Source organism: Ischnura elegans, chromosome 12 (assembly GCF_921293095.1).
Source record: "Ischnura elegans chromosome 12, ioIscEleg1.1, whole genome shotgun sequence".
NCBI lineage: Eukaryota > Metazoa > Arthropoda > Insecta > Odonata > Coenagrionidae > Ischnura > Ischnura elegans.
This window is the reverse complement of record NC_060257.1, coordinates 93,755,020-93,774,797: the sequence shown is the minus strand read 5'-3', so window position 1 is coordinate 93,774,797 and position 19,778 is coordinate 93,755,020. Positions and strand designations below refer to the sequence as shown.

At 39.4% G+C, this 19,778-nt stretch overlaps 1 protein-coding gene across 1 annotated transcript in view; it reads left to right on the top strand.

Annotated features, from left to right (window-relative positions):
* Positions 1-19,778, top strand: part of LOC124168753 (inactive dipeptidyl peptidase 10) — a 456,211-nt gene that overhangs the window by 245,352 nt on the left and 191,081 nt on the right. The gene's annotated exons all lie outside the window — the stretch shown is intronic.

Sequence of the window (19,778 nt, the reverse complement as noted above, 5' to 3'; positions counted from 1 at the left end):
ATTTAAAAATTGATATCGGACATTCGTTCCCTGCTATCTGTAAAAAAGAAGTTCCGCGGCAAATGAGCTGGATTTCAGAATTACAAATGGCAAAGATAATTCTAACAAATATCGACGGTTCGTTAATAGCCAATGTCAAATTTTATAAAAAGTAGGGACAAAACGAATCAGTGAACCACATTTTCAACTATTAACTTTACGAATTATTTTTTGAAAACATTAATCCCAACTAAGGTGCACAATAAAATAAGAGATTAGATTAGAAATTAGAGATTAGAAAATAGAGATTAGAGATTATAGAAATTAGAGATTAGAAATTTCAATGCAAAAAACACAACACATGGAAAAATGTTCTTGAAAATACGATAAAGCACGGCGTGTAGTTGACAGTAGAAATAATTCTGAAAACAAAGTTTCCAAAACTCACCAGAAGCAAACGAGGTAGCCACTTACCAACAAGAATTGTATCTTTCCGGAAAGGTTCAATTAGCATTCCGAGGTAAGATTATCTTCTCAAACTGCGTTCTTCCTTAAATATAAAGAGAAAAGGTTAGTGTTACAATTGCTGAATTCCATAAATTGTTATTTTTCTGGGAGGAATTGTCTCACTCTTTTAAGTAAAACCAGTGATAAATTAGATCTCCCATAATTCAATAGTCAGTGAGATGGTTATGGAAGTGAAACGTTCATGGAGAATTTCGAATAAGATTGGTCCTAAGCTTCGCCATCAAAGTTTCCTCCAACCCATGGGTCATTCCACGCCAACTCTCAGAGTATTAGAGCTGTGTCGTTCATGAGTGAATATCTTTAAGAGGAACGGTTTGTTGGAATTGATCAAATGAATTCAATCGTGATTCTCTGGTGAAAGGCGATAGTTCAAAAAGAACAAGAGCGTTCATACTGAACGGTTCATCCAATTTGAATTGGCTGTGGTTGATTGTGTTGCTAAAAGATCCACCAATTCAGCTGGTAGAGAACCGGCAAACGTAAGTCGTTCTAATGAACGATTTAATTTCAGCGTATTCAAATAGTAGCAGATTTGGATTTAATGAAAACATTAAACAGAGCACTTCTGGAGGTTTGTGCTATATCATCTTTGACACGGGTGTTGGATATGCAGGCTGGTTGCCGAAAAGAATCAATTTTAATCACCGTGAGCTGATTTTGACGTATAATTTAGCATACAATCGACGCTGATTGCAAATAATACACTGATTTCCATGATCTTTCATGTACGATGACGTAAAAAATCACTTGGAACCACCACACATGCGTCATGAATTCGGTTTAATCAAAATAACACCGAATTTTTTTAATGATTTTGTTCATCATGAAGAAATGAATCATTGCTGTGTAAGCCTATTTCCATGCACGGTGGGTGCCGGCACATTTTTTGGCAGGCTGGGAAGTCCTCTATTAGTTTTCGTGACTTATTGATCAGACTTCGAAACCAGTTGAACCAATTAAGTTCGTTTGCATGGAATTCTAATGTGTAAACTATCAAACTAAAAATCCAGTGCTGTCCGTATGTTACCCAATCACTCTGATAGTGTATTTTATTGTAAGGTCATTCATTTACCGTCGTATGCATGATATTAAAAGCAATTCACTGATCGAAAACATTTATTTCTTCGGTTTTAAATTCCAAAATATTTAAGCAACCATGTGCATTTCGTTTGTTAGTCTCACTTTTTGTAATTATCGACGGACAGCTGGTTGCAAATAAGGTTGCGGTTTTAAAATTATTTGAATGCATACATAAATGCATTCTGCAAACCATACATTATCGAGGAGTTATATGTATTTAAATAGCCTATTTTACGTTTTTAATGACCAAGCTTAGTGAAAATTAAATAAGAAAATCTTGTAAATTAGGAAAATAGGTACATTTTCTGATTCCAGTATCACACAGAGCGTATTAAAGGTGTAAATTTTTGCCGTCTTTACACAGAGAGCAATAATAAATAAGCACCGTAATTGTTTAATGAGAAAAGGTCCATTTATGCAAAAATAAAAGGGTAGGTATGTAAAATACAATCTTTTGAGCTATGTTGCCCTATGGGCTTTTGGGCAATGCTGTTAATTTTCGGGTGGCCCCAATGTTTCCTGAACGATGCTAGCCATTTTTTCAAGGGAAAACAGATTCCCATGTAAAAGCGGTCAGCATTGGCCGGGAAATGCTGGGGCCATCCAAAAATTGACGCGGCGACATAGCCCAAAAGTTTTTATTTAACATGACTAGTGCCCGCGAAAGTTTTAACGAAGAATTAAATTCATAGGTATCTCGCGGAATCAATTTTTTCTAGGGAAGTGAAAAACGAGGTTTGCCGAACTCGATGCATGTATTTCGTACGCATGTTAATCTCGTATCATTACGGATAAGTGTAATGACTTAAGTGACTAAGGTATTTAAGCTGTGATCTACTAAATCTCTGGCGGTTCATTATTAAACAGCAGTTGATAAGGGATTCATTTTCTTATTTTTTCATGATTCGTTTTTCTTCAATTCTTCTAGAATCTGGACGGGTACCCACGATAAATAATTTATTTTTCCACCATTTCGCTGCTTCGAATGCTGCGCTATACATTTATAGCTTAGGCGTCCTTGAACTCATTACAGAGTCCAATTCGCTTCCAGTGCACTTTCCGCGGTTGGGTCAAGTGATAATGATTTCCTCCCAATGGACACGTTTGCTCCTCGATCAAATCGTCCCTTGGCGTAATTCAATTCTCCGGGAGTGAGCGCCGCCAAGCGTCATTTCGAGGTACTTCGTAGCAGCGACATTCGATGCTGCTGCCAGCCGCATCGACCCCAAATTCATTCGCGCCTTCACTTTCTTTCTCCCGACAGCTCCCGCGATCCCTCCAATGATGATCGGCCTTTTTCACGCGGCAATATTCCAGGCAGGGGTAGAAATCCCATATGGGCCTTATTCTCCATCTGGAATCTCGCTGCTGGCGAACATTGTCTTTCAGCCAATGGATATGAAGATAAGGTCAACAAAATCACCAACAAGCGAGCTGAATTTCACGAAGAAATAGGCTAGTATAATTAGGGATATTAACCAAAATTTATCTACATCTACTTAATACCCCGCAAGCCGCCTAAAAGGCGTGTGGCAGGGGGTGTTAGGACACCAGCCGTTTACAGCTAAAAAAAATGAAGTGCTCTAACGAAGTTGGGACTAGCGTTTACGAAAGTCCTTTATGGTTCGGGGGAAAAACGAATTCCCATATCTATCCGGAATGTTTTTTATTTCGATTATGTGTATCTATATGTATTTGTATTTATAGTATGTATATGTATTTATGTTCGAGTTAGTGGGAATTATCACATTCGTAATTTCCCAATACAATTCCAATGATTGAAACTATAACTTTGCAAAGTTTATAATAAAGGGATCGCTAAGCACTCATCTCTGCCACTTTTTGAAAGTAATGAAAATGCACCCGTAGTGGCTACTGAAAGACATTTTCTAAAGAAGCATGGAACATGGCCTCCTGAGTGCATTCACCTTTTTTCAGCCAATCAGAACGTACGGCCGCAAACAGCGATTGTAACGCCGCGATTGACTTTTGATAAAATGACAGTGCGACGGTGACGATGATGCGAAATGATGAGCGCATAATGAGCGACAATTTTTTGGTCCCTGAATGTCCATCATTCCAGCTATGAGTCACAAGGGACGAAATTAACTATCGTATGAGTTTTTTCAAGAGTTCCTGAGAATTTCTCTCAAATTAATTAACTAACGGATATCCAACGGTATTAAGAAAACACCTATAAAATGATAAAAAGTAAACATACCATCAAAAATAAGCATTCCATTCCATTTAAAATCATGCAGGAGGTTCAGGGTCACCATCTGGGATATCCATCGTAAAATATATTTTGTAGATACATTGAACACTTTTAATTTTATGAAAAATTCATTCATCAAGCTACGGCTCTGCAAAATAGTGCATAAGAGACCTTCCTGTGAGCTAGTCGAATGAAGTAAATTTTCAAGTTTCTATAATTTGAACATAAAAATGCCTAGAGCGTTAAAAATTAGATTTTTGAGTGTTTTCTCATAATTTTTAGTTTATAACGAGCAAATGTATTAAATGGAAGGGAAGCGTAATCTAAATATTGCTTTTGTTTAAAAATCATAAGAGTGAATCAAATTTGAAAATTATTTTCGGCCATGAAAAGTGCGACAAAAAAAGGCTAACTTGGTGCGTGGGCCATACACATTTTAATGGCAACGTTATTTTAAGTACCATCGATATTGTTGAATCAATTAATCAAAATATATTACTGTAGTTACCCTCGATCTCCGCTTGGAGATGAGGAACCGATGGAAGAAATCGCTATGCAACTCGATGGTATAACTAAACAACTTCAATCGATAAAGAATAGCAAATCTCAGGGTCCGGAGGGAGTACCTGCGCGTGTCCTCAAGGAGTTAGCTCAACAGATCGCACCTTACTTAGAGATCATTTTCAAGAAGTCACTCTCCGAAGGGAAGTTACCGCTAGACTGGAAAATTGCAAGCGTTACACCTTTATACAAAAAAAGGAAAACAGGCATGACCCAGGCAACTACCGTCCGATTTCATTAACATCGATTATAGGCAAGATACTTGAGCTTATCGTCGTAAGCAATATCATGACTTTCTTGGACAGTCGTAACTTCCTACATGGCTGTCAGCACGGATTCCGAAAAGGTAGATAATTCATCAAAGCTCGCGATCTTTCTTCACGACGTCCTCAAATCTGTGGAATCGTAAAGACAAGTTGACGCATTATGTATAGATTTTGAGAAAGCTTTCGACACGGCACCTCCCAAAAACCCTTTATACAAATTACAGTCAATAGAATTAAACGAAACAGTGGTAAACTGGATACGCGACTTTCTGAATGAGCGTAAACAAAAATTAGTTATTGACGGAGTTAGCTCTGATGTAGTTCAAGTGATATCAGGTGTTCCACTAGGAAGCGTGATCGGCCCCCTTTTGTTCATTGCATACATCAATGATCTCTGCCCCCGCGTCAGCAGTAAAATACGTTTATTTGCTGACGACACTGCCATCTATCGCGAAATTAGTGATCACTCTGACTAAGAAATTGTATGATCGGATTTAAACAACGTTCATTTGTGGAGCCAAGAGTGGGGACTCGAACTTAATCTGAGAAAATGCGTTTTGGTATATTTTTTGCAGAGTTCATCCAACTTTAACGATGTTTATGCTGTGGATGGTATTGACATAAAGGTAACAGACGAAGTGAAGTACCTGGGAGTTACGACAACCTCTCCTGGGAACACTTATAAGGAATATTTACGGTACAGCCCTGAGGAAATTAGGATTCGTAAAGCGTATTATGGGAGGATTTTCGTATGAGAAAATGAAAGACAGGTGCTATTTCGCACTCGTCCGTCCGCACCTTGAATATGCAGCGAGCGTATAGAGCGGTACAGAAAGACTAAATCCACGAACTGAACAAAATACATAGGAAGGCTGCGCGTTTCGCCAAAAACGGATACGGGCATACAGACAGTGTTACCCAGATGTTAAGCGAATTTGGCTGGGAGCCATTGGAGACTCGGAGGCTGCGCGCTAGGCTTAGATTGCTTGAACAATTGAGAATGGATACCTTTAAGAGCGACACGGAGAACATAACATTAGGGCCGCACTATATTTCCAGGTCCGATAGAAGAGAGAAGACAGGTGTGCCAGAAGCGATCAATTAAGAGAAATATTTTGCCGAACGGATAGATATGAGAATGCTAATCGTAATTTCGCTAAAGCATATCCTTTTACGCGCAAATGGCTGGTGTCCTAACACCCCCTGCCACACGCCTGTTAGGCGGCTTGCGGGGTAGTATGTAGATGTAGATGAGCCTGCTAACTCCTGCACAGTAAGGGTCCCACTCGTCGCGAATGCCATGGCTATAGTCTGGGTTTTAGCCATACCACCCCATTATCGTTTTGGAGGAGATATTGGGTTTTAAAAATGTGCTCACTCCACATTTATGGCCCTACTACTACACGTGGTTATTATTTTAATGATGTCATCGTTGTTTCACGCCGTTTTAGCGTTGTTGGAGAGGAAGGAGGAGAACAGTATTTATGGACAGAATGATAGGGAGTAGGCATTTTTGTTAATTGAAGATGGGATTCCATGAAGAATGGCCAGGCAGTCTGGGGTAGTATGCAAAATGCTACATACACAACTACCTTAATCAATGTAATACTATTCATACATAGTGCATCTTTTAACCCATATCCGACTAAAAAACTTTCTGCTTGCGCACGTGAAGATATTCAGGCACCAGCTCCAATGGTCGTCTTTAATTACCTAGTGAAATCTTTTGGAGATACATGAACTTGTTTCTTCAGAGTGAACCGAAGCCATATAGCAACATGGATGGTAACGAGTTCTGAATCTAATGTTGTTCAAATTCTACGAGTGACCTTTATAGAAATGTTAAATACACCAAAAGATGAAGTTCGCCATGAAAAAATATTTGACGGGATTCGAACCCGGATCTCCCGATTGCCGGTCAGGCGTGCTACCAGTTACACCACCAAGCCATCTTCTCAGAGCGAACTTCGGGATGGGTTTTACCGAACAAGATGTTGACGTCACAAGTCCACACTGTGGCACATGTGGCGAGGGTCGTGCTTACTAAGCCACTGTCGGGGAGAAATACCCTTCCGCCGGGTTCGAATCCCGGCTAAGTCAAATATTTTTTCATGGCGAACTTCATCCTTTGGTGTATTTAACTTTGCACCCGTGCGCGTGACTGCGTACAAAGTCACTTGTTCCTTCAGTGCTTTGAAAATCGTCGCCGCAGACCAGCGGAAAATAAGGGTTTTTCTCCCCGACAGTGGCTTAGTAAGCACGACCCTCGCCACATGTGCCACAGTGTGGACTTGTGACGTCAACATCTTGTTCGGTAAAACCCATCCCGAAGTTCGCTCTGAGAAGATGGCTTGGTGGTGTAACTGGTAGCACGCCTGACCGGCAATCGGGAGATCCGGGTTCGAATCCCGGCTAAGTCAAATATTTTTTCATGGCGAACTTCATCCTTTGGTGTATTTAACTTTGCACCCGTGCGCGTGACTGCGTACAAAGTCACTTGTTCCTTCAGTGCTTTATAGAAAGGATTAAAATGCAGGGAAAGCATGCTTTTTGATGAAGGAAAGTTAAAATAATCTATGCAACGTCATCTCCTATTCACCTTAATGAAAATTCACTGATAGTCGGCATCCATAATGAATTTCAGATTCGCACCTGTCTCTTTCCGATCGTGGGCTGATTTCGAAGGGCTTCTTCATAAGTAAAACAATAATTGGATTAAGTTATTGCAAGAGTCAACAACATATTTGTGAAACATCGACAGCAAAAGGTAGATCGGGTTTTCTTTAAGGGCATCACGTGCTCATTATGATAGGATATGGCTGCGGTGGGCTGAAATGGCTTTATAAATAGTTTACTGCCATTTTAGGTCCCAATATACGTCGAACCGCATCCATGCGTGCGCGAAGCCGTTCATTGTAACGTTTTTGGGAAGTTGTTTGGCTTGAGGAGAAAATAGCTCCACTTTAAATCCGAAATTAATTTTGAAATTAAATTAATTTGGAAACAAATAACTCTGTAATAACGAATAAAAATACGCTGTACAGTTCAGTTTCTTTTTAACCACGCGAGTACGTTCAAGTGAGCGAAAATGCGGATGGATGCAAAGTGAATAAGGGTGAAAGAAACAGGAGGAAAATGTTTTCAGAAGTCTTCTGCGAATACCCTTCCAACTGTAAGCTTAAGTTTCTGACTGGTGAATCGTGAGGAAGCGGAGGAAAAGTTCGTCAGTTGGGTAGCAGGACCCGACATCCAAAGTCAGTCTTTTCTCTATAGTTATTCCATTTCCTTTAAATGTCTTTTTTTTTAAGACGAGAGCATCAGTTAAATTCCACCCTCGGACACCACCAAATACAAATCCTCTAGGTGCACGACATAGCCAAAGGGAGAGGAACAGCCCCTAAAATCAATGCGTGATATTGCGATGATACCTACTCTCACTTATCGAAGCCAACCTTCTGGTCGACTCGATGGGTGAGTGAACGAGTGTCAGCTGAGAGTGAGTCTCGGAAGAGGAGGGAGATATCGTTCGTGTTTAGCATATCGAGAGGAGAATTCCTCGCGGGCCACCTTCATTTAAACGCAATAAGCGAGGTAATTGAAATGGCGGCCGTCCCAGCAGAGTGTCAATGCAGGCGACGACGACAGACCGAGAGACGGATCAGACACCAAACGCCGGCAAATAACGCCGGCACAGCGCGGTCGAAATCAAAGCAGCGGCAATGCAGGGCGTTCCTCGGGGGCGATTTACAGCGAGCGAATACATTTATTGGCTCTCTCCGTGATGGAATGCGGCGAAGGAATTCCCAGAATGCCATTCGTCGCGGCGCATTTGTTTTATTTCTTCCGGGAAATTCCACCGCGCCCCCATTGTGCTGCCCCTACGAGGAGAAAGGATTGGAATGGCGGCCATCTTCACTGCAACGGAGAATAATGCCGAAAAACAAGAGGAAACGAGCGGTGCAACGGAGGAATCACGAATATAACAAAAGAGGATCAAGGGCCGTATCCAGAAACCATGCTTCAACATGTACCAGCGCGCTCTGCTGAATGCTATATCCTGAACCCTCACTACTCCAAATCGCTCCAAACTGGTGGGGGGCAGTGTTGCCACATTTATTTTGGGCTAGATTGATGACGTAGACGAATGTAGCGACATTGTGTGCCCCTAGATGCGGACATCGAGAGGAACTAAGGGCAATAATTGAATAACGAATGTCTCAACGTGACTTTGTTTGTAAGCAAAATGGAAACCGGATGGAAGTAGAATTTCGGCGTAGGAGAAGAATTTGATTTTAAAACTAATTATTGATAGGAAACTTGTATTGGAGTGCAATAAAACCGATGCTTTGGGTCTTTCTTTAAATATTATGGCATGGAAGAAGGTGGAGTTCGAATTTAATCGGCACGATGGCGTAACGAAGGTAAGCACATTAGTAGGTCATTATTTGTAAAATGTCTGCAGAAAATCCTTTGTCTTGTTCTTCAAACCTGAATGTAAATTATTGATAAAATTTCTCTTTTTTAGTGGCATTCATGGAAATATGGTGTCTTTGGAGATGCGGTATCTCACACGGAATTTATTCTCCGTTCCATGGGATTTTCCTGGTCCTTCAAGTTTCTTCTGTGAATCTGGTTCCGTTCATTGTGTAAAAAGTGTCCCTTTAAATCGGCAAAGCTATCATTGAGCACCTGCTGGTAGATGGTGATGAATCTGAAATGCTCAGAAATCCGGCGACGTGTACCAAGTGTCTCGACTAATGTCGATCGCCAATGATTGCCGGCTGGCCTCGGCTCTGCCGCCGGGGAAAGCCGGCCGATGCCCCAGGCCCCGCACGCCGAAAATGCACCAAGCTGGGTGGAAAAGAGTAACCTCATCAAGTTTTGTTCAGGACACCCAAGTTTCGGTGCTGACTTTGTGGATGATTTTTTAAATAAAATGTTGTCATCTGTTACAATTATTGTTGAAGACGCGAAATGAACGGAAAGGGATTATTGTAAAAAAATAGTGCCGTTATTAAGTTGTGTCGCTGCCGATGTTTCGCTCTAATTATTTATTTCTTGTGTTCGCAATGTGTGTATAATTTGATTTGTGAATTTACAGTTAGTGTATTCGCTCCCGATTTTCTTCGTGTGTACATTTCCTGGACAATTTTATTTGCAATTAGTGTTAATTAGACTTGTGAAGTAACAGTACGTACGTGTCGTGTTGCTCTCGATTTTCTTCGTGAGTACTTTTCTTGTAAAATGTGTTAATTTTATTTGTTGAATTGAAAGTGAAAGTTACGATGGTAATAAAGAAAAGTTTGTGTACTCATTATTTCTTGTGACGGTATTTATTGCTGAATAATCCTTGGCGTCACTAGCGCAATTCGTCATTGTAGTTGATAAATATACTCGTACAACTGACGATTGTATTGGTGCAGTTGGATGTATTAGACATTGCCGTTGTATAATAGATATATGTGTTTTATTTTAACGTCGAAGGATATACGTGACAACATTATGTGATGAATAACATATGTTATTGTTAAGGGACTGAGAAGCAATATGCCATTTCCATTGACCCTTCTCTTAAACTTTAACTCATCATTTTAGTGACAGCATAAATCATTATTGGTAAGTTTTCACGTTATTGAACATGATTTTCAATGGCTCGGAACTGACATTACTTAAACTAGCAGTAACTGAGTATGGATGTAGCTGACTGGAAGACGGCTTTGTTGCTTTGGGTATTTTACGCGAATTGTGGATGTCAGAGGCACAAAGCTGGTGATTGCAACTTTATTTCGGCTCTTATATATATAATTAATGGTTTTCAAGGCAAGCCACGGTTTATACCAAAGTTAATAGCTATTAGAATGGCAAAGCCGAAGAGGTTTCAGAATAGTTGTGTTGACAGTAGTTATTTTACGTAAAAAAGTATTTCACAAGCATCAAGGCGAGACATTACTATGTCCCGAATTTGTTTTTCTTTAATTACAAATCGTTTTCAAGGCATGACAGGACCCGTTCAGAAGTTAATTGTAATTAACACGGTGAAGCCGAAGAGGTTTCATCTCGGTATTGCTGACAGTATTTATTGGTAGTTAAATTAGGTAAAATATTTACTCATTAGCATAAAAGCCGGTTATTGAAGCATTCCTACTATATTTTTATGTAAAAATAAATAGTTATCATGAGCTTATAGCCCTTTGAAAATCAATAATTATTAATAATAAATGCGAGACGATAAGCAGACGAAACCCGGCGGCCATATTACTTGTAGCGAGTAGCATGCCGTGAACCTCACTAGACTTTGCAGCGGGTGATAGTAGCGGTGCTCGGCCGCTATAGCAGATACGTCATCATCTGATGACGCATCTAGCAGTAGTGAGGTTTCTGGATACGGCCCCAAGTCGCCCTTTGAATGCGTTGTCGCCCACCGCGCATTTAAATAGGTTTACAGAAGTCGCCACTCGCGTCGCTGACGGACAAACTGATCCGAGTGTCATGGAAAAACGAGGTTTAATTAGGGTTGCCAATTTAAATTTACATTCATGACGATGTATTCTATCAAATGCGTTAATTTTCAATGCTTTTCCTCGCAATTGCAGCTATTATTCTGAAAAATATTGGAAAAAAGTGGATCGCATTGCTTTCATTACCGCGCCGCAGATATTTTGTTATCGCCGATTAAAATGCGTCCGAAGTGGCGAGAATAGAAATTAGCCTAGTATATTGGATGTAATTGGGCCTCCCCTATGCAGTAGTCTCCTCGGCAGGAATGATGCAGATGGAATGCATCGACGTGGCCTCCGAGAACGCACAGGCCGGACAGCACTATATACCCGTTTCAGTCGGCCTACGCGATGAGCGGACAATGCCTTTATTATAGCATAGGTTCATAAAGATCAAATTTTACATCTTCAGTCACTCCTCATTTTCTGCGCCAATTCAATTTCATTAAAAATATTAGTAAATAGGGTAGTTTCCTTCATCAAAGAAAACAAAAGGAATTGATTGCGATTCCTTACCCACCATTAGTGTATACATTATATACAAATTATTTGGTTTTAGAAATACCGGTTTAGACGAATGGCAAGGGTCCGTTTTTATCCTCATTTGAAAACGGCCAGATTGGCGCCCATGCAATGCCACTCCACGTGACGTGACAGGGACCTAGTTTCTGTACGTGTAGATAGGAGTTTTACATCGTCTGAGATTACCAATGTACGCATGAAGCACAGAACTTAGGGAAACATGTCTTAATAATCACCTATTACTACTGCCTATGGTAGGAAAGTTTTCTTCGTTTGGTAAGGTATTAATAATCCTTATCTAAGCCAAGCGCTACCAGCTATCAGGATACTCGGCTACCTGCTAGCATCCTGCGTCGTATCAGCGCTCAAAGCCTCGCCCCAAAGTCACCTCACTTGCGGCAGCGGGAACCAGAATGACGTCACACGGGCTTTTCCCAGCATTCATACTTAGCCGTCGCGTTTTCGCGCGCTTGAAATTTTTCGCTTTCATTCAATCGCGAAAAATAGATATTGTCGCGTCACGGGGTCGTTGCGTCCCGCCCGAAATGCAAGTCATGCAGGGCCGGAACTTGGTCTTTACGTTTACGACGAAAATAATTAGAAAGAGGAATGAGGGACTGGAAACCAAAGAATTAAATAAAGTGAACGGAAGAAATGACGGGGGTGGAAAAGAAAATAAGAATCCCGCCTTACCTTGGCGTCCGCTGATCACTCGCTCCTCGCCCGAGCTTCGGCGAGATAAAAGCCGTCCCCTTTCGCCTTGACATCAGGCGAAAGAAGATGCGTCCCTTTCGTCTGGACACAGATGAACGACTACTGGTGCCAGGCCTGCACGATCCTTCCTGGGCTTCTCGAGCCCTCTTTAGGCGAAAAGAACGGCAAACAACAAAAACCAAGGCAGGCGGGAAAAAAGAATCAAGGAGGGAATTTCAAATGAAACGAAAAGAAAAACATAAGGCTGTTCCGGCCCGAACAGATATCGTCATTTAAAAATCTAAAATCGTGATACGTACTCCAGGAGTAAAAATCCTTCGATTTAGGCAATAAATAGTCTCGTTTCTCCGCTCTCCCTTACAAATTATTCTTACTTCATTATTTATCCTCGTTATTACTCTTATTTCTAGCTCATTCCTCAATTTCAATGTTTATCTCTCGTTTCCCTAATGGCAGAAACGTTGAAGATTCTGCCAGATAGATGTTAATATGCCATTGTTACATCTGCACCAATCACAATCAGTTAAATAAACTGAAATAAATGATTAATTGTAAAATTGTAGCCAGGAATGAATCACGAAATTTAATTATTATAAATGTGCAGTTTTATATTACAATTTCTTTACCAATGTGACTATAATGTACTAATGAAAACACCATTTTAAAAACTAATTTCAGCGAAATTAAACCAAAATACCCTGGAGTGATATTATTGGTAGACAAACGATGAAGGCATAATATCTCTCTGTCTTCATAGTCTTTAAGCTGCCAAATACGGAGAATGCGCCCATAGGATTGATATTGCTACTTAACACTCAACGACGAATTGATGAAACGACTAGCGCGGACCTTCGGCACAACATGTTTACTGACACGAATGGCGATGAAGAAAGAGCGGTGCGAAGCAGTCTCAGCGAAGGACTCTTGCATTTGTTGGGCTCGATGTTTAACTGTCCTCATCTTACATAATAATGATATATAATTTATTGTTTAAAGATTGTAACATTCGATTTGAGGAGTTTGTATAAAGTTTACAGCTCAGCCATCATTTAAATGTGTTAACGTAGTCATGGGCGCAGCTAGGAATTAAGGCTAGGGGGGGTTTTAGGCGCAACTAATACTTTGGGGTGTTGGGGTATTGCATATCGGCCAAGGTAAGTGGGAGCTGCGGGGGCCCTCCTCCAGAATATTTTTAAGATTAATTTTCCAAATGGCGAGTTTTACGGCTTTCTGCGGGATATTTGATTAATCCTAAGACTTCTATAAAAGTAATACTAATCCATTAAGTAAATGGATTACATTTAAAAAAATTTCTGAGCTCTGGAAGGGGGGTTTTTAACCCCCAAACCCCCCCCCTCGCTGCGCCACTGAACGTAGTAATAAATTGAAATCGATAAACAAATGAAAATAAACAACAAAAAGATAGCAAATATTTTCCATTTAGGAGTGAAACTCATCGCATTTGTTTATACATCCTCTCTCATATTAGGAAAAAAGTTTCTATTTTATTACAGTTTAATATCTAATTGTAAGTTAGAAATAAGTTGGAAAGCATTAAAAAATGAAAATATACAGGATAGAAAAATATAAAATCAAAATCCGGTACATACGTAAATGAACATAAAGCATTGAAAATATCATGTAGTTTTGGCTAGTTAGAAGTAGATATAATTGTTTTCTGAACTTTAGCACGGACGGCGAGTCTTTGATTAGTTCGGTAGTGCTGTTCCGTGTTTGTGAGGAGGCAACGACAAATGATTTTTGAAAAAAAGTGGACCGATAATGGGATACATGAAGATACTTTGTTCAGCTCTGGTAATAATATCATGCAATGTTGTCCTCTTGGGAAAGCAGTGAATAATGTACTGAGGTTCATGGTTTTTAAGCATGGAATTCATGAAACAGGCCAATTTAAAAGTTTTTCTCGTTTTGATTACCGTCCAGCAGAGTTTGTTAAAGTAGGGCGTTATTTTCTCATCTTTCTGCGAGTACTGTATGAATCTTATCGAGAAATTCATCAGGCTTCGAAGATTAATATTAAGCTCTGCTGTATGGTTGTAAAATACCAGGCAGCATTAGTCAAAGTGTGGAAAAATTAATTAGGAGACAAGTTCATTTTGTGCATGGCTAGGAATAGATTTTATGCAGTTTCAATTGATGAAGAGTAGCAATAATTTTATTTGAGAATTACAAGAAACGTGATCTTTTTAGGACAGACTACACATTGCTGAAGGTGGCCCCTAAGTTAGGGTGTTGCTTATTTTTTATTTTTTCTCGGATTTTTGATTTATACCTCTTAAAATATGCTATGTGGTGTAGAATGGATATCCTAAAAATTTCAGCTAAATTGTTTAACATTTAGAGGTCGCTCAAAGAGCATAAATGCAATAACATTTAATTTTCCCAATTTTTTTAAGTAACTCCATTTTCAGGGGTAACGCACAATTTTACTGCCCTTTCGGGCCAAAATTCGCCCCATTTTAACGTCCGATCAACAGTTTTTCAGTAATACAATACTTTTCCGCGAGCTACAGCCGCGCGTCACACCCCTGACGCCGAGCTGGTCGCTCGCAGGCCGCATCACGGTCAACTGATAGGTCCTGCGCCCCTCACTGCCTTACGCCCCCCTCGCGCCTTCCCTAGCAAAAGTCGGCGAAAGAAAGGAGGAGTCAAATACGAGAACTATGTTGGCGTTTTTCATATCGAGTGTTTTCTGTAGTCCTTCAAAATAACTACAGCACTGTTCTTCGAACCTAATAAATGATAAAAAAAGAAATTTTTATGTTAAGAATCCAAAAACTTATGATAGACTGATAGCCTAAGATATGAAAACAGTTAGTTAACTATATTTGCGCTTGTCGAGTCAATTGAAGATGCTTTATTATGTTCGCTAATCTCCACTCTTAAACGCAGTTATAAACAATCTCAGCAGTAGCCCGCCCACTGGCAGTTCCGGTGAGTTATATAACCTTTAATGTTGTTTTTATTTCATCAATCGGCCATGAGATTTATCGAACCATTTAATGACGTAATATGCAAAATAATATTTACTTACTTGATTCAACGAATTAGTAAATATTTCCTTTAGTAGACAGTAACCCCTGTTACATTGTAGCAACAAGAACCGTTGCCGCTATATTGTCATTATATGAAAAGGGAGTCGATAGAGATTTTTTAAGTTTTACAAGGCCTACTTAGTTTTCTGTGTACTCTTTAATCCAGACTTGCTACGAAATTCGTCATATCTTCTCTTCCTCTCCACTCGACGAGCCGACTTCTCTGACTCCTCTCTCTCTATTAAGTGGTAGGTTAAGGATCTCATTATGTGGCAAGGTAAAGGCGCGTTATAGCTGTCCCGGTAAACCAAGTCCACCCCAACCAGCCAGTTTACGACGCATTTCATATAATGTGAATTTGTCTATGATCAAGGTGATTAGTTTTGTTGGTGCTAGCAGCAACTTAAAACTAATAATTTTATAGAAGCTTTTCAGAAAGAAAAATATTTTGAAAACTCTCTCTCTCTGTAAGTGCTAGCTTAGGATATATTGAAGTAGATGTCCCGGTCGCCTCTGTATTTTCAAGAGCACTTTATCCACATCATTTGGAATAACTTCCAGAGCGTTTAGAGCGGCAACATCAATCAACTGATCCAATTTTTCATTCAATTCCATGCCATTATTTAGCTGTTGCATAGGTTGCCGTTAAAAATAAATCTTGAATTTTAACAGCTCACTGCACAGTGCCTCTATTTTATATATTTCACGTATTTCTTGAAATATTTGAATTATCGACATAATAGTCCGGAATGGGACCACGGACCTCATTGTTAGTCTCGTATTGGCGCACACTCCTTGTTTCAGGGTTAAGTGGTGGTGATAGAACACCTGCAGCACTTCGCGAATCAAAAAAAGCTTATTTTTCGCGAAAGAAGCGGCTATAGCTTCTGGGACGCCGATTAGGAATACTTCAATAGACTTGCGTGCGATGAACGACATTGTTTTTGTCAATAGTGTCTCGACTCCGAAAATTTACTCTACGCCATTCAAAATCCGACTGCGATGAGGCTAAAGGGTGTGTGAAACACGCATACTCGGGTAAGAAAACATACATAGTCTCTAAACATCATTATTAATGGTTCCATCTATTCTACTTAATCTCAACGAGAGTCTCATGAATTTATAACAATGAAAAACAATACAGGTCTTTAAGTAACTCCTCCCGTCTTCCACCGACTCTCGTTAGGGAAGGCGCGAGGGGGGCGTAAGGCAGTGAGGGGCGCAGGACCTATCAGTTGACCGTGATGCGGCCTGCGAGCGACCAGCTCGGCGTCAGGGGTGTGACGCGCGGCTGTAGCTCGCGGAAAAGTATTGTATTACTGAAAAACTGTTGATCGGACGTTAAAATGGGGCGAATTTTGGTCCTAGAGGGCAGTAAAATTGTGCGTTACCCCTGAAAATGGAGTTACTTAAAAAAATTGGGAAAATTAAATGTTATTGCATTTATGCTCTTTGAGCGACCTCTAAATGTTAAACAATTTAGCTGAAATTTTTAGGATATCCATTCTACACCCCATAGCATATTTTAAGAGGTAGAAATCAAAAATCCGAGAAAAAATAAAAAATAAGCAACACCCTACCCTAAGTTCTTTGCAGTATTGGAGTGCGATATAAAAATTCCTTGGACTTCAATTATTGGCACGACGGCAGTATTTAGTCTAGAATAACCCTATAGTAGCCAATTTTAATTGATTTTTTTATTACTATTTGTTTTTCAATATTTGTCTTTTGCCCATGATGCAATAGCAAATACATCATCATTTACTAATCTAATAGTGTTTGGGAAATGACGCGTGTGATAGTGTGTGTAAATTAGGAGATCATCGGCGTAAATCATACATTTACAGTTTTTATTGTGCATGCTGAGAAGTCTCCCACATGCAACGAAAATAATAATGGCCCGAGTACTGACCCTGACTTGACGTACTCCACTAGAGATGGACACCTATTCAGACGAGTTACCATTGCAGTATTTTACTGGCCTGCGGCGCACAGTGGGTGGAGATAAAAAAAAGCTTGACAAAACTTATATCTCCGTTATTATTTAACGTATATCCACGATTTTTCCATTTCTAATGGTTATTAATTCCTAAATCCGAATCTAATGTTACTTTTGCTGTAGACTAATCAGTGGTCTCTCTAAAACAATATTTCGGACACAATAAAATACCCTTATTTAAATATTAAAAGCGCTGAATTTAAGACAGTAATAATTAGTATTATATTCGTACAAGGAATATCAGTGAGTTAAAAACATCGACACATAATCCTGAAAAACTTTCCGAAATACTTATTTCGGGTCGCGGTATCGATACAATATCTCATAAAGTATGTCTAGGAGTTTTGTCAATGTATTCCATTGAAATTATATAAGTATTTTTTATTTTTTTCATTGTGAATTAAATCCATTTAAATAACATATATACGAACAGATAAAGATCATCGTCATCTGAATCAATATCATCCCTGCATCGATCGACTCTCATCAATGAGAAGGAGATTCTTCTTCGGGTACTTTCACAATTACCTGGTTTGAATATGTAAATTATGATCATATATCAGATTCAAAGATAGAAAAATTCTTCGAAAAATATCCTCGAATGACACCATTCTTGAATATTTTCTGGAATATTGCTTCCGGAACCTCCGAATATCCTTATTTCTCGATTCAAGGGCCTCCTCCGACAATTGTCCATTGCTGCTTTTTTTAATAGACACACCATGTTTAAGAATCTTATGTACAGTTGGGGCATAAAATACCATGAATAGTGCTCCATATAAAGGACAGCAGTGCAAGAGAAGAAAAATCATACATCAATCGGAAGTCCACTAGAAAAGGCTTTCAGAATGGTCGAAAACCTCTCGATAAGCCCCTCATTAATACCTAGAAAAATATGACGACCCGATGTTATTTCTACGTAACTTTTCACTATGCACACTGACTTTAATCCAAGATCATGAAACAAAAACAAATACAAGTAATTGGTTTTTTACGAACCAGAAATTTCCGCTGACAGCTTTGGTTTAGAGAAGAAGCGTCTCGCATTATTTCCGTAATTTGTCGCGCCACTACCCGTTCATGGAACCTCTATGAAAAGTCCCATTCTGTCTTGAAAGGCAGTTGCAATTGTCTCTTCATCCTTTCAACTTCGTCTTTATTGCCATCAGCTTTCTTTGTATTAATATGAAAAACGATATTGTCGTATGATAAAGTGTTATTGATACCATCTGTCTAGGTAATCGATGTAGGATAATAGGATGCAAAATAAATTTTAAAAACGTACATTCATTCCATTTATTGATGATTAGCCGGGGAGCAATCCGCAATAGACACTAAAAAACGAAAGTAGTGATGAAGAAGGGATGACCCAAAAGAATAGTTTTTCGTCTTTAAGCTTCTCATTCATCCGTTCATACTGGTAAATTTCTGGTATTTTAGAACCACAAACGTTTCAAACCACAAACTAGAACCACAAATATTTCATGGAGCTTGAGTCCGTTTGAGGACTGCATTTATAAAGCTGGAACATGAATGATCATTTATGTTCTAATTGAACGCCACAAACTCCATGACATCACGAGAGGTGTAACTCAGTAAACAACTATTAGTGGACGCGAATTACGGACCGGATGATTTGAAGGTATTTGCGGGCGGGAAATTTCTTGTATCCATGTGAGAATAAGTATCTACGAATAAGGGAACAAAACACACTACAGACAATTGGCCCATCGGGCTCACGGGTTGCCTGCGGCGGCGGTGAATTTTCCACTTTTAATGTGCTACAGGAGATTGTGAAAGTTTTATTGGACAAAAATTGCCTTTAATTTAAAAGCTAGCATCTCTCCTAACAATTGGGGTAAAAATGATAGTGGTGGAAACATTATTAGCTTTATATTGGAGCAACGACCAAATCAGGAAATTCCGCGGTCGTGCCGGGCGGCTCTGCCCGGAAAGCAGAAGGTCCGTGGTTCGATTCCCGGTTCAGGTGAACTTTTTTCCATGTGTTTTCGGCCTTCATTCCATCTCCACGCCACAGTGTGTCATCGTCCTGCATTAATGCTTCTGTCTCTTTGTTTCAACTTCTATTATATGTGATTATGATGATATAAATATATTTTTTTTTTTCGATCTAGTCTCGTCACCCTTATGAAGATTTTTTCCACTTAATGTCAAAAATAGTCCAAAAACAATACCACTTTTTAATGCTAAATTATTTTACGAAAAACTGATACTAATAAATAAAATGTTCCGTATAATTATTAGGAAAAGTTTACTTTTTCAGAAAAAATGCTTAAAAATTTATGAAAAACAAGGTTAACGACTCAAGAGCGAAAGTAAAAACTCAATTTTTGCTAAAAT